The following is a 15,200-nucleotide window of genomic DNA, read 5'->3' on the forward strand; positions in this document are numbered from 1 at the left end:
GAGAAATGGTGTAGGGCTGGGCAGACAAGCCTACAACTGCAAGGAGTGTTCCTTACGCAGAGCCCTTACTGACACCCCCGCGCTAGGAATCTGAGTGATCTCCTTAGTCAGGTCTTCCCCCAGGAGTCCCACGTTGGTGACACTGAGACGTCACACATGTACAGTGAGGTCCAGCTGCTTCACTGGTCCAGCAGTCGGAGTTCTTGTGATCAGCCAGCGGTGGGTCCCTCTGTGCAGTAGCTCAGCCTCCATTTCTTGGTGACAAGCCAGAAAAAGGAGAGGGTTTCATTTGGGATTGTTGTGCCCCTGCAGCTAAGGGGGGAAAGGGAGGGCGGGGAGCAGGAAATTCCAGTGACTTTCACCCTTGGGGCAATTTCCAAGGAGAGCTTTCTGCGCCCTCTCCTGTTAGTGGTGACTCTGACATGAAAAGGCCTTTTGTGTGGCTGGGCTTCTGGAGCATCTCCAGGCCTGGCAGTTCTCCTGAAGAACTGGCCACGTGGACCGAAAGCCTCCCAGCAAGCAGCAGAGGTCTGTCTGCCTGAAATCCTGGGGATCTTCACGTCGTTGTTGGCTGGTCTCAGAGCCTCCCCACAGCTGCCCCACGTGGAGGAGGGACTCTCCATTTCCGGCCTGTCCTGCTCGGAGCTCCCTCCATCCTTCAGTCCCAGATCCATGTTCCAGGTGCGGGAGTCGCACAGCGTGTAGCCCTCCCAGTCCCTCAGCTCCGTGAGCTGGACAGAGGAGCCCCTTGTCCAGCGTGTCCGCTGCATTCCTCAGCAGGCCCGGGCCTCGGTTGAGGTCACAGGACTCCAGGAAGCCAGGCGCAAATTCGCAGAAGAGGGAGCTGTGGGTCTCATTGATGGTCCGCAGGCGCCAGTGCGTGTTGTAGTTGGCGTGGGTGCAGGCACAGAGGGGTCCCAGCGTCCCGAGGGCCGCCGTCGGCCAGGGCTGGTGGACCTGGGGGAGCAGGTGAGGCCCGGCCTGCTGCACGTGTCCTTGTCCTTCTCCTTGCTGCCAGGGGGCCGGCGGGAGCCCTGGGGCTGGAGGCGGCCCTGGTGCTGCTGGGGGCAGTAGCTGATTTGGTGGCAGTCCCATTCTGCAGGCCACTTTTTCTTCGCGTGGCCTCAGACTTCCCTCCGGTTCTTCACTTTGTTCTGCAGGGTTTTGATATCAGGGTCGACTCACAACTGTGGTCGTTCCAGGCCCGCAGGGACTTGTACCCGAGCGGGTCACACGGACTGCATCGAGGTGTGGCCCTTTCATGGGCTTGGGGGCCAAGTAGTCGGGAGACCGTCTGGGCCACTGAAGTCCCCTGGGTCCTGGTCGTCTGGTCTTCCGGGGTGGGGGTGGGGGCTGGTAAGCTGCCCAGTGCCGCTGGGTAAGGTTGGGGCGCCTCCGGGTCCACGTGGTACACCTCACTCTCCAACTCAGGCCTCAAGCCCGTGGTACTCGGGCACCAGGTCGGAGAGGGCTCTGCCGTCGCGGCCAGGCCGCACGGGGCCCTTGCCCTTGTGCAGCTTCAGCTCGCCGGTGGAGTCCCCCACCGCACTGCCCCTTCTGCCCCCGCTGCTCACAGGCCGTCGGGTGCTGGCACGCTGACACAGGTCCTCCCCACGAAGGTACTTGGGCCGGAAGTGCTCCTCCTGGGCATCCACCTTGTCACCGCAGCTTGAGGATGGCCTGCCCGTCCATGTCGGTGGGGATGTCCTGGCCTGTGAGGTCCAGGATGGTGGGAGCCAGGTCGATGTGGGCGTCCCCTCACGTAGAAGGGGACCCCGATGTCAAACGCGTCAGGCATGGACTTGCCCCTCACCAGGCCGAACTAGCCGGTGTGGTAGCCATGGTTGGAGGTGAAGACGATGTCGGTGTTGTCCAGGTCGCCTGTCTCCACCAGGAGGTTGTAAATCGTCTCCTTGGAGTCATCTCCAGACAGAAGGGTTTGCAGGCGCTTCCACTGCAGCGTGTTTGTGACCTCCACGTGGATGGGCTTCCTGGGCCCCGTGTTGTGCACCATCCAGTGCTGGTCGGGATTTTAACAAGGGTTAAGATCAGGAAAGGTGTGCTTTCGGGTTGTATCCATCCACCATACTTACTCAATCTATATGCTGAACAAATAATCCAAGGTGCCAGACTGTCTAGAGGAGAGCATGGAATCAAGATGGGAGGAAATCTCATTTACAGCCTGGGAGATGCAGATGGCACAATCTTGTTTGCTGAAAGGTGAGGAGAAGGTGGAGTACATATGGATGAAGATCAGAGGCTACAGCCTTTCATATGGGTTACAATTCAACATAAAGAAAACGAAATCCTCACAAGTGGACCAATAAACAGCAGGATGATAAATGGAAAAAAGATGGCAGCTGTCGAGGATTGCCTTTCACTTGGGTCCACAATCAATACCCGTCCAAGGAGCAGCCAGGAAACTGAAGAACAGATTCAATGAGACAAATAAGCGGTGCAACGCCTCTTCACAGGGTGAAGCCACAAATACGTCACTTCAAGGACATTATATCTTTTGATAGCTGGGTGTGGTTTACTCTTATGAGAATTGAAAACTCAAGAGAAATGGCATGCTGTCTGTGTAGGATAATATCTATACACCTATAAGGAAGACTAGTTAATACAACTATCAATCAAACATATGCAACAACCACTAAGACAGTGTTGAAGAAACTCAAGAATTCTACCAACTTCTTCAATCTGGAATTGACCAAGCATGGAATGAAGATACAGTGATAGTTCATGGTGATTGGAAGGAAAAGTTGGAAACGAAGAAAGATCAAAAGTTAGAAAATATAGCCTTGGTGATAGAAACAGAGGGGGGGATCACCAGATAGACTTTTGCTAGACCAACAATTTTGTCACTGCAAATATGTATTTTAACAACATAAATAGTGGCTATATACATGGACTTTGCCAGATGAAATGCACAGTAATCAAACTGAATACATCTGTGGAAAGAGACGAGGAGCTCTGGTAGTATAGTGGTTATGAACTGGGCTGCTAACTGCAAGGTGTGCAGTTCAATACCACCAGCTGCTATCATGGAGAAACAGAGAGGGCGTTCTATTCCCCACAGAGCTACATTCTCAGAAACTCACCGGAGCAGTTCTACCCTGAGCTAGAGGGTCGCTCTACATTGGCATTGCCTTGATGGCAGTCAGTGGGAGGAGAAAAACAGAAAGCTCAAATTCATCAGTCAAAACAAGGCCAGTCAATGACTGTGAGACAGAACATCAATGGCTTACATGCTCACTCAGGTTAAAGCTGAAGATAATGAAAACAAGTTGATGAGGGCCAAAATATGATGTTGAATATATTCCACCTGAATTTAGAGAATATCTCAAGAATAGGTTTGATGCTTTGAACACTATTGACTGAAAGTTTGATGAATTGTGGGATGACATCAAGGATATCACATATGAAGAAAGCAAAAGGTCATTAAAAAGACAGGAAAGAAAGAAAAGGCCAAAGCGAATGTCAGAAGAGACTCTTAAACTTGCTCTTGAAGGTAGAGTAACTATGGATTTCAACTCAATGCACAGAAAACAAAAATTATCTTAATTGTACCAAAAACACAACATCATGATAAATAGAGAAAATATTGAAGGTGTCAAGGATTTCATTTTACTTGGATCCCCAGTCAATGCTCATGGAAGAAGTAATCAAGAAATCAAAAAGCATATTGCTTTGGGAAAACCTGCTACACAGACCTCTTTCAACTGTTACAGAACAAAGATGTCACTTTCAGGACTAAGGTATATCTGAACTTTGCATTTTCAAATGCCTCAGATGCATATGAAAGTTGGACATCGAAGAAGGCAGACTGAAACGGAATTGAATTATGAAATAGAATCACGTTGCTAGCGAAGAATATTGAAAGTTCCAAGGACTTCCAAAAGAACAAGCAAATTTGTCTTGGAAGAAGTACAGCCAGAACACTTCTTAAAGGCAAGACTGGTGAGACTTTGTCTTACATAGTTTGGGAAGGTTGTCAGGAGAAACCAGTCCTTGGAGAAGGACATCATTCTTGGTAAAGCGGAGGAGCAGTGAAAGAGGAGAGCCCTTCAACAAGAGAGATTGAAAGCATTAGCCAAAAACAAGGCTCTATGATTTGATGGAATACCAATTGAATGTTTTCATAAGCTGATGAAGCCCTGGAAGCATTCACTCATCTATGCCAAGAAACTTGGAAGACAGCTAGTTGGCCAAATGACTAAAAGAGATCCATGTTTGTGCCCATTCCAAAGAAATGTGACCCAACAGAATGCTTAAATTATAGAGCAATATCATTGGTTTCAAATGCAAGTAAAATTTTGCTGACAATCAACTAACAATGGTTGCAGCAGCCAGAGATTCAGGTCAGATTCAGAAAAGGACATGAACAAGGGATCTCACTGCTGATGTCAGATGAATCTTGGCTGAAAGCAGAGAATACCAGAAGGATGTCTACTTGTGTTTTATTGACTATGCCAAGGCATTTAATTTTGTGGATCGTAACAAACTATTAGGATAACCTTGAGAGTAGTGGGAATTCCAGAACACTTCATTTGGCTCCTGGGGAAATTGCATGTGGATCAAGAGGCAGTTGTGCGAATAGAACAAGAGAATGCAGCATGGTTTAAAACAGGGGTGCTCAATACGTATTGTGATCTACTAGTCAAATGCAAATGTAGTGTGGGTAGATCACATGGCATTAAAAAAATAGACATAAGCTTATCATCAATCCCGACACTTAATTGAGATACAGCACAGCCAATCAGATACAATCTTAGGTGTTAAACACATGCACAAACAACTCCGTTAAATGCAGCAAAACTGACAAGCTAAGTTATCGCCAATTTTTAGACCTTGTTTTTTTTCTCTTAAATGTAAGGAAGGGTTTTAAAATGAGTGGTGGAGCTGGACCAAGTAAGAAGACAAAACGTATCACTTTCATATAGAATGGGAGATTTTGACACTACAAGCCAACATTCAGCTGAAGTCCAGAGCGCATGGACAGTTCTGGAACTTAGTCTCAGAGCCAAAGTACCCAAACATGAGAACATGTGCTACCTCCTTGACTGCATTATTCAGCTCTACTTATTTATGTGAGTCAGCCTTTTCCCACATAAAGATCATTAAGTCCAAGTACCGTTCCACCATGACAGATTATCATTTGGAAGTGTGCTTGAGGCTGGCTTTGGGCAACTACTGTCTGGACTATGCATCCCTGGCTCATTCCATTCAGTGCAAATCATCAGAGTAAACTCAGGTAATGACAAAAAATGTACATAGTTAATTGGTTGTGTTGTGCAATATGGACTCATGCAGTTATGCAAGGTACATAAACATACATTGTACATATAAAGAATTCTCAATGCATTTATGAATAAATGTAATAAAAATAAATATATGTTTTGCATTTTTGTAGTCAGTAGATCATTTTGACTTGATCATTTAATAAGTAGCTCGCATGCTGAAAAAGTATGAGCACCCCTGTTTTAAAATCAGGAAAGGTATGTGACTGGGTTCCTCTCGCCATATTTGTTCAATCTGTATCCTGAGCAAATAATCATAAAAGCTGACTTATCTGAAGAATGTGGCATCAGGATTGGAGGAAGGCTTATTAATAACCTGTGATATGCTGATGACGCAACCTTGATAGCTGAAAATGAGGAGGACTTGAGAATTTTCTGATGAAGATCAAGGATTGCAGCCTTCAGTATGGAATATAATTCAACATAAAGATCAAAATACAACTGGACCAGTAAATAATATGATAAATGGAGAAAAGTTTGGAATTGTCAGGAATTTTGTCTTGCTTGGATCCACAATCAGTGCTATGGAAGTAGCAGTTAAGAGGTCAAAAGATAAGTTGCATTAGCTAAATCTGTTGCGCAAGACCTCTTTAGAATATTGGAAAGCAACGATGTTACTTTGAGGACTAAGGTGTGCCTGCCCCATGTCATGGTATTTTCAGTTGTCTCCTATGCATGTTAAAGTTGGGCCTTGTATAAAGAAGGCAAAGAGGACTAGAGGCACTTGGATTGTGGTGCTAGAGAAGAATACTGAAGTGCCATGGACTGAAAAGGACAAACTGATCCGTCTTGGAAGTATGGCCGGAGTGTTCCTGCGAGGCAAGGATGGCCACACCTCATCTTACATATTTTTCACATGTTGTCAGGAGAGAACAGACCCTAGAGAAGGACATCATGCGTGGTAGAGAGGCAGTGAAAAAGAGGAAGTCCCTCAAGTAGCTGGATTGACCTCGCTAGTGCAACAGTGGGCTCAAGCATAGGAACAATTGTGAGAATGGCTCAGGACCCAGAAATGTTTCCTTCTGGTGTGCATAAGATTGCTATGGGTCAGAACGGAGGCAATGCACCTAACAAAAACAACAATATAAATTGTATTTGAATTTTTCTTTTCTCACCTTGAACAGACAAAAAGGGCAGCAGTCTCCCTGAATGAAAGACAAGACTGCAGGAGAGGACAGGGAAGCCCGAAATGGAAGTGGGAGATCCAGGGAGGGATTAGGGAAAGCTCTAAAACACTGCAGGGATTAGACCCAGTATTGCAGCATGATTTGTGTAAGCATTTTGGGTTGGAATCTAGTTTGCTAGGTGAATTTTCACCAACAGTACAATAATATATTTCATCAGGTACTAAGCATAATGTTAGACATTGCTAGAGAATATAAAAAACAGTTCGTGCCCTTTGGGAGTTAAGACGTAGAACCATGCAAAGTAAATAATTCTGGCAATTTTTATTCAAAAGGACACAGTGTTGTGAGACCTCACATGACTACTGATCCAATGAATTAATTGTACCAAACAATGTATGGGCGTTTTGAGGAGAAGCAATCACTCTATAGAGATGGTGAGACCTGGGAAGTGGGAAGGCGGCAGATAGGCGGAAAAAGGGGGGAGTGGCCATTCCAAGTCTTGAAATTATAGACTTTCAAGGAAGGAAGTTGTTTGGGTAATTTTCTTTGATGATCGGAGCTACCCATGATCCAGCATATTGATGCCAGCTTACAACTCCTTTCTGTCCTTCATTGATTTTTTTTTTCTTCTTTCCTAAATGATTACCCAAGAGACACGGATTGGAGAACTGCAAAGATAGTCATGCAAAGGTCAGAATCTATAGAAAATCCTCCTGTGAGATCTGCTAGTGGTCATGTTAATTTTACATATTAACACGGATCCGGGTTGAAATAGACCCTCTTTACAACATGCAATTTACAACCAATTCGCCTCCAAATGATTATCCCTCTTTTATCAAGAGTAGCTAACATTTTAAAAAATGGATCTCAGAAAGGGTCATGAGGAATGGCCCATGTGTAGTGCATGAGAAATTGTTTTAGGATGCTCAAAGATCAGCAAGCAAAGGACGAAGATGAAGATAATCAGGACCCACATGATCACTGCAGTACATAGGTTGTTTTGTTTTTGTTTTTAGGGAGAGAATAGGAATAAACAACTGGGCAATTGGATTCTTAAGAATAAATTAGTGACCGAGTTCAATGGGAAGTCAGTGTGCAAGGAGCACCCTGAAGTCCATTTCCATCTACATTGCAGATTGTACTGCCCATTCTACTATTAAATCCAAAGATGCAGTTTCTCCCTAGGAAACAAAAATACCAGCCCCACCTTCCTGGTTTTCCACTCAGCTGGCTGAGTTTTCATTATAAGCACTTCCTTGAGCACTGGGGGGATCTTCTTCTCAAGAGGATGTTGGTATTGGGCAGACAAGAAAATTGGTCCCATTTTCAACTCAAAGGTGGTTGTATTTGCATAAGCTCCTCTTTCATTTTAATCTTTCTTAAGCCTCACCATTTAATAGCTGTAATGCCAAATACATTTTTAAAAAATGAGAGAAACTGTAAGAAAACAGCCAACAAATAAACAGTTTTAACAAACCACATTTCTTTACTTTTTAAAATATATTGTTTGGCCTAGAAGCAGTGTGGTTTTCAAGATACTTGCTTATATTTGCCGGAAGGATGCTGAGATAAAAGTGTACATATAAAAAATGTACATATATACATTTTTTATCTTTGATAAAGAATAAGAAGGAATGAGGTCCTAATTTCTTCCTCAGAGTACAGTCTAGTTATTTTGATGTTCTTTTAAATCCATGCATAGTAAGTTCGAGATAACTCTGAAAAATGTTGAGTTTCATAGCTGAGTTGGAAGTCTATATTATCACTCCAACAAATAGAAAGAACTTGAATTTGGATTCAAAATCCAGTAAATGACTTCTTCCCAATGAGCGTGGATAACTGTTAGCTTTGGGTTGCAAAAGCATAGTCAGTGTGGAACCTCCACACCCCCTAGCCCTGCCACCCCCCAATGTCATATGCAAGAATTGACTGTTTTGAAAGGCTTAGTGGGGAATTCTTAAAGCCTTCTCTCCTGGTGAGGTGCTAATCATGGAGCACAGCTCAGCCTCAGAGGACTTGCCAGCCAGAACAGGCTCAGGAAGAGGTCCTGGTTCACATCTATTCCCCAGTTTATTTGTGTTTCCATTTACACAAGGCCTGTTTTCACTCATGTGTCTGCTCGAAAACGATTTGCTTGCTTGCTTTTTTTTTTTTTTAAACAAAAACTTTAAAGATCTTCATCATTAGTATAATTCATTTTTTAAAAAAGCAGAGGAGTTTTATTGAGGTATCTCAAAGATTTTGTTTTTATATATTTTTTTACATGCTCACTAGTATCCCTATGTTCATTTTTTATGATCATTCTATGCAGGGAATGCTATGGTTAAGTAATTCTCCCCGTAAGAAGGGAATTGAGCAAATGGCTTTTTTCCAGCAAGCATAAGCAAAACGATCCACTAATTGCCATTATTGGCAATACCAAAGCACTAGAGTCTTAAAATTATATTTATTTATTATTGATTTTTCTTATAAGCTCAAGATATAAGGAGTTACACATTAAACCTTTTTTTTTTTTGCATGAAAAAAAATTCACCACGTATCCGGCATCAAAGAACAAACAATCAAATCATTGTGAATGAGAGGGAGTGCAGATTGGGGACCCAAGACCCATCTATTGGCAACTGGACATCTCCTTACAGAAGGGCTGTGGGGAGGAGATGAGCCAGTCAGGGTGCAGTGTAGCAACGATGAAACATATAACTTTCCTCTAGTTCCTAAATGCTTCCTCCCCACTCACTATCATGATCCTAATTCTACCTTACGAATCTGGCTAGACCAGAGGATGTACACTGGTACAGATAGGAACTGGAAACACAGGGAATCCAGGACAGATGATCCCTTCAGGACCAGTGGTGAGAGTGGCAATACTGGGAGGGTGAAGGGAGGGTAGGGTGGAAAGGAGGAACTGATTGCAAGGATCTACATCTAACCTCCTCCCTGGGGGACGGGGAACAGAAAAGTGGGTGAAGGGAGATGTCAGGCAGTGTAAGATATGACAAAATAATAATAATTTATAAATTATCAAGGGTTCATGAGGGAGGGGGAAGCGGGGAAGGAGGGGGAAAAATGAGTGGCTGATACCAAGCACTCAAGTAGAAAGCAAATGTTTTGAGAATGATGATGGCAACAAAGGTACAAATGTGCTTGACACAATGGATGGATGTGATAAGAGTTGTACGAGCCCCCAATAAAATAGTTTTAAAAAATTCACCATGATAAATTTTCCCTAGACTAGTCTGGTACCTAAAAGGGCACCTGGTGGCATAGTGATTACGTTGGGCTGTGGTCTGAGAGGTCAACAGTTCGCAAATCTGCAGACACTCTGGGGGAGAAAGCTTTCTACTCTGGTTGAGAGGCACAGTTTTGGAAACTCACAGGGCCAGTTCTACCCTGTTCTGTAGGGTCACCATGAGTTTTAGTCGCCCTAATGGCAGTGCACGAAGTGAGTCTGGTGCCATAGCAATGAATTAAGTGATTTTCTTCTATCATTGAACACAATGTGAGCAGTGACGTAACACTTATGCTTCACTTTATCTGAGCCTAGCCCAATCCTTATTGTTAGCTGCCACTCAGTCAGCCTCCAGCTCATGGAAGCTCCCCTGACACGTGTGTAGCACCATGTCGATATACAAGCCTCCATCGACAGATGAAGGATAGTTGCATTGAGGTGTTGGGCCTGGGTCTTCTGCACGGAAGGCAAGCATTCTACCCCTAAACCACCACTGCCCTTGTCAAAGTTGATTCTAACGCAGAGGGGTGCCAAGTGCCACAGAGTAAAACTACAAACCATTGCTGCCACTCAGTCCCTACCTTGTTGTTGTTGCCATGAAGCCTCCATCGACAGATGAAGGATAGTTGCATTGAGGTGTTGGGCCTGGGTCTTCTGCACGGAAGGCAAGCATTCTACCCCTAAACCACCACTGCCCTTGTCAAAGTTGATTCTAACGCAGAGGGGTGCCAAGTGCCACAGAGTAAAACTACAAACCATTGCTGCCACTCAGTCCCTACCTTGTTGTTGTTGCCATGGAGTTGGTTCCAATGTGTGTGTGGAATAGAAAGCACCAAAGGTTTTGAAGGCTGTGTCTTTTGGAAAGCAGATCACCAGGCCTGCCTTCAGAGACCCTTCTGAGTGCGTTTGAACCACCAACTTTTGGGCTAGTTGAGAACTTGTGTGCTTGCCCCTTAGAAACTCCAACTGCCTTCCTGGTAAGTAGGTATGATTAAACTTGGGATGGCTAATAATGTCAATACAGCTCACCAAAAAAGTGCCAGGTATGTTTTGTGTTTTATAGCTGTTAGAGGGTATTTTTCAAAGTGTGGGTCAAGTGGGCTTCTGGGAAGTCCAACATGCAGATCAGATGTCTGAGTATAATCTCAGCCTGGTAAGGTGAAAGTTCAGCATGGACTTGCTTCTGCCTACCTCACCAACTCTTGTTTTGAGCCCTATTATCCCATCTCTATAAAGAGCTCTCTTGGCATTGAGATTAGGTGTGGGCTGTTAACTACAGGGTCCATGGTTCATATCTCCTAGACTCTTCTTGGGTGAATGGTGAGGCTGACCACTCTGTAGTAAGATTTATAGTCTCAGAAACCGTGTCTAGAAATCACTGTGCACTGGAATGGACTTGATGTCAGTGCGTTTAGTTTGGTTTGGGTGTCCCTGTTCAAGTTTGAGCCAGACTCAAACTTCACCTTTTCTTTTCTGAAACAGGAGTACTCTCCTGTCTCAAGACTTCTCCATGTATTCTTCTCTTCGTCCGGGGGCTGAGGAAGGAGCCTCTCCTCCCCTCTTATTCTTCAGATCTTAGCTTTAAAATAACAGCTCCTTATAAAGACTCAGCCAACCACCAACTAAAATACAAACTCAGACCTAATGAGAAGAGACTTTGTTCTAAATGATCATTGCAAGAGGTTTGGGGGAGGGGATAATAGGGACAATGCCTTGATGATATCTTCTTTAAACATCACAAGGATTAGGCAAAGGGTTTTGGGGTTTTTTTGCTTTTTTATTAAAAAAAACCAGACTTAATACCATTGAATCAATTCATACCGCTGGCGACCTTGTTTGGTAGTCCCTGGATAGTGCAACCTTTTTATGCTTAATTTTAAAAACTAGCCTAAATGTTGGTGGTTTGAACCCACCTTGTGGTTGAAAGGCCTGCTTCAACCATGTACTTCTGTTGTCTTTCTGTTGTAGAACTGAATTGCTGCATCGGGTTGTCTGGCTGTGATCTCTTACAGAAGTAGATCAAGAGGCCTTTCTTTTAGTCACCATGAAGTTCCTTTATAGGGAGAAGGAAATAAGGCTAGAACAGATCAGGGGGGAGAAGATGGGCTGTGTACAGTTGGACAGTAGACCAGGGCATGTTCAACCTGGCGGCCAGTCTATTTTCAAGAGGAGGTGTTGAGGAGGGGTTGTATATTGACTCAGGCTGAGGTTGGATCAAAGTTCAGGGTCCTCAGGGAAGGAGAGAAGCTTAACCCAAGTTTGGTTAATAAGTATTTTGTACCTCTTGACAGTTCATCTACTCATTTTATGAGGCAAAGAAGGGGAACATAGAGGGTCTTGTGTTTGGCTTTGCCACAGTCAGCAAGGCAGGATCCTATCAAGGGGGAAGGGTGGTTCTTTGCAGCAAGCTGTTATCTGAAACACAAACCCACACCAAACCCATTGCCACGGAGATACTATCGGACGGAGTAGAATTGACCCATAGAGTTTCTGAGGATGTCGTCTTTCTGGCAGCGACTATCATGTCTTTCTTCCACTGAGAAGCTAATAGTTTTGAACCACCAGCCTTTCAGTTAGCATTCCAGCGTTTATCAACAAACCACCAAGGATCCTTAGAATACAAAGAAAAGAGGAGCTTTTTTTTTTTTTTTAAATCAAAACAACTACCCACTGCTGTTTTCCAGGTACATAAGATAAACTTCACGTTTGTCAGAAACATCCCTACCTAAGTAAATCCTCAACTCTCTTAATAACTCTGCAGTTTCTTTCAAAGAATTCATTGTACTTTTAAATGTATTGCTACTTACTTTTCAATAACATTTCCTCCAGTAGATTGCATGCTCAATCCAAAGTTCTATCTAAAGATAGAACTCTTTATTGTCCCCGGGACTAGCATGGTGCCTGACACAGACTAATCTTTCTCTCTTGAATAAATTAATAAACAGGAGACTCAGAGTGACTTTATGCTGGAAGCGCCTCAGCTCCAGGCTGACGATAGTATTACTGCCAAGCCAGCTGCCAGCCTGTGTGAGTCGGCAAGGCTGGGAATTCAGCCCTGGACTGAAACAAAGAGGTTTGTTCTCAGGACACTAACCAAGAGGGAAAAAATAGGAGTGTAAAATGATGCAGACAGAGATCATGAGTAGTATTCATGATATACATCCTCTCTCTTGTGTAGAGCATTTACATCGAGAGTTTGTTAAGGTTCATCAGAAGTCAGTAAGACACGGTGGCTTGGTTGAGGGTATAATGTTGGTGCTCTGCCTAGATGCCTTTTAGCCTAATATGACTCTTCTGTACAGGTTTTTGTCATTTCCACCCAACGAAGGGCATGAGCTTTAAATAATTTGTGGATGAGTCTAACTTGGGGACTGGTCAGTTTTACCGCTCTGCTGGGTGTAAGAGTGAGCCAACTCAGAAACGTGCAGAGGGAAGCTCATGGCCATCAAGAACGAAGAGTCACAAGCAGGTCCCTGCTTCGAATGTTGGAGGCTTCAGCAGGTTTCCCAGCCCATGCAACAAGGCACCACCAAGAGACACATGGCTGACAGGCCAACGACTTATCAACGCCCAGAGAGAGACATGCCTGCCAGTATGACTGAGAAGACGCCTTGTGGGGGAGGGAGGGGCGGAGAACTGTATCCTTAACACATTTAATCTGTTAGCGTCCCTAATAAACTCCCATAATTGTGAGTATTGTCTGTGAGGTCTATGTGGCCATTGCAATGGATTGTTCAATCCAGCAGAGAAGTAGGCTATTATGGGAGGATTGGTTGGTGCTAGCATAGGGGAAAGGCAGTTGAAGGTTGGAGGCATGTCTGACCTCTGCCTTATGGCAAGTGCCCTTGGGCTGGTGTGGTGTTGTCTTCTCCTTTTCCCTTGTTTAACCAGAGGAGGTCCGATATGGCCCTCAACCACTTATACATCCACCCTCTAACCCCTTGGTTCCCAAACTTGGCTGATCATTATAATCTGGGTATCTGTGAAAATGTACATTACTAGGCTCCTCCCGCTAGAGATTCTGATATGTTAAGTTGCTAATGGTGCCCAGGGATCTGTATTTTCACCAAATCCCCAGGTGATTCCAAAAATCACAGGCACCCATCTGTCCCTTGCTTCAGTGAGGAACTCTCAGGCTTGACCATGGCAAAGGATTCTGGCAGAATGCACGCTTCCTTGTTCCTCTTCTTTGCCTCTGGTCTTTCCTCTTGGCAATTTCTCTCGGGAACATTGACTTAATAAATTATTAGCATCAGCATCTTCTGATCCTCACCTTCTTCTGCAGAACTAGTCCTAAAAGAGCAGATCAACAACTCCTTGGGATTTTTTTCCCTTGATAAACACATGCGTAAGGATAGCTAGAGACACAGAAAAGTGAATTCCAAGCAGAAAAACATATAGGAGCAAAGGACAGGGAAACATTTACGTGAACCTTACCTGTTCCGGTTGTTTACCATGTCTAGAGTGGAGGGTATGTAAGGGGAGGAAATGACAAGCAAAGGTGGGCTTGGGAAGTGTCACTTGATGGATGCATGATCACAACAGTTTTTGAGGTGATGCTCAGGAGTTGTTTTTTTAAAAGAAATTCAATAGAAAATTGATGCCTTACTATGTGTTTTATATTTATCTTCACAAAAGTCTTGGGATATGATTATTTTGTCCACTTGGTAGATTTAGGAATCAAAGCTTAGAAAAGTTATTGAAGAACAACTGAAAGAAGAGTTAGAACCAGGATCTACATTTGAGATCATCTCATTCCCAAGCCCATGATTGGCCTAAATAGAGGTAAAATTTTCATCCTTAAACAACTCACTCTGGATGGCGCAAATTGTTTCAGGCTCCATGCTCCGTGTTCCTAGCACTACCATTTCAATCTTTCATGTATCTGTGATCTCCAATTTTAAGGAATTCCAAAACACACTCACTGCTGTCCAGTCAATTCTGACTCATAGTGACCCTGTAGGGCAGGGTAGAGCTGCCCGCCCCTGTGGTTACAGGAGTCGAAAGCCTTAGCTTTCTCCCTCGGAGAGGCTGGTGGTTTCAAACTGACCTTGTGGTTTGCAGCCCAATGCATAAATAACTACTATGTCATCAGGAGTTGAGTGTGTTTACTTAAGAAAATCATACAACAGGCTAATTTACACAAAGGTATGAATAGACATTCATTTAATTTTATTGATATCATCTTCTAGTTGTACGTCCTTATAACTCATACAGACTTTTGTTTAATTCTACATGAACTTACTCTATTTTCATGCTTCCAATTAGCTTCAAATGCATGAATCATTTGTGTTCTTCACTAGTCGCCTACACAAAGTGAAGAGAAGGTAATGAAGGTAATGCAAGACACTACCAACCAGGAGGAGCTTGCTTTCAAAACGTCCTTCCCCCTCTAGACTTCTAGTCTCTAACACCCTTTATTGACTGTTTTTTTTTATTGTGAGTTAAGGTTTAGAGAGTCAATCAGCTTTCATTCAACAATTTATCCACATTTTGTTTTCGTGCCTTTGATTGCGATCCTCACTTATCCCATTTCCGAATTGT

At 44.0% G+C, this 15,200-nt stretch overlaps 1 pseudogene; it reads right to left on the reverse strand.

Annotated features, from left to right (window-relative positions):
* Positions 1-209: 209 nt before the first annotated feature.
* LOC101641755 lies at positions 210-2,032 on the reverse strand (annotated as a pseudogene).
* Positions 2,033-15,200: the final 13,168 nt, after the last annotated feature.

Source organism: Echinops telfairi, unplaced genomic scaffold, assembly GCF_000313985.2.
Source record: "Echinops telfairi isolate 266 unplaced genomic scaffold, ASM31398v2 ScPeMD7_2573;HRSCAF=3158, whole genome shotgun sequence".
Classification (NCBI taxonomy): domain Eukaryota; kingdom Metazoa; phylum Chordata; class Mammalia; order Afrosoricida; family Tenrecidae; genus Echinops; species Echinops telfairi.